The sequence below is a fragment of the Callospermophilus lateralis genome, chromosome 7 (genome assembly GCF_048772815.1).
Source record: "Callospermophilus lateralis isolate mCalLat2 chromosome 7, mCalLat2.hap1, whole genome shotgun sequence".
NCBI lineage: Eukaryota > Metazoa > Chordata > Mammalia > Rodentia > Sciuridae > Callospermophilus > Callospermophilus lateralis.
Window position 1 is genome coordinate 136,275,395 of NC_135311.1, and position 1,013 is coordinate 136,276,407.

Sequence of the window (1,013 nt, forward strand, 5' to 3'; positions counted from 1 at the left end):
TGGGGCCTGGTGGGCCCAGGAGGACAAACAGCCCAGAGTCCCTCTTGCCACAGTGGAGGCTCCACAGTGCTCTTGACTTGTTCCCAGGAGGGCACAACATCCTCCACCCACCCCAGTCTCTGTCCAGGTCTGGTACAGAGGTGGCATGGACCTGGCTGGCTGCGTGGGAACACTGTTATTTCAATTTGAAGAATATCATGGAGTCAGCGAGGCTTAAAATGCTCGTGTTAATAGCAGCTCCGCGGCTTCATCTCACTTTAATAGAACCATCTGCCAAGAGGCAGCGCAGGCACGGCCAGCTCCTCCCACTGAGGCCGCCCACCAAAACATCCACTCTTGGTGCCAAGGTGGGGAGATGGGCTTGGACTTGGGGGAGTCTGTGCTGGGCCCACAGCCCCAGAGAAGAGTCTTAGAGGAGCCAAAAGGCCAGGGCTGGGGTAGGACATGCACAACCCAGGCCAGGTCCCTCTGTCCTCAGTGGCGAGGACCACAGGGTCATCTGGCACTGGCCCCATAGAGCTGTGAGAAGGGGAGGCCAGGGGAGTGGAACCCATGCTCCTCCTGCAAGGCTCAGGGAGGCCCTGGGAGGCAGCCCTGGCTCTGCCCTGACCAGCCACAGGGCAGCTGCTTTGCCTCTGGGCCTCCCAGCTCCACATTGTAGAAAGGGGGCCACAAACAGCCCCGGGAGGCTGTGAGCACTGAGGCAGTGTGAGGGACACTCTAGAAACAGCCCAGCCCATGGTGACCAGGCCCGGGAGGAGGGCTGGCCCCTGCTATGCAGCACAGCCCAGAGAGCCAGATGCATTGGCCGGGTGCAGTGGTGGCTAGCTTCGTCCTCGGCTTGGGCTCTGGCAGGGCTAAAGGCAGTGTGGTCCACACAGTGTGGACATCTGCTTGGCCAGGCCGGGGACTGGAAGTAGCTGGAGCAAGGCTGGGGGACAAGGAGCCTCTGGGGTCACAGAGTGCAGTTGGTCCCCACGGGCCAGGGCAAGGTGCTCAAGCCAGGTGCAGGG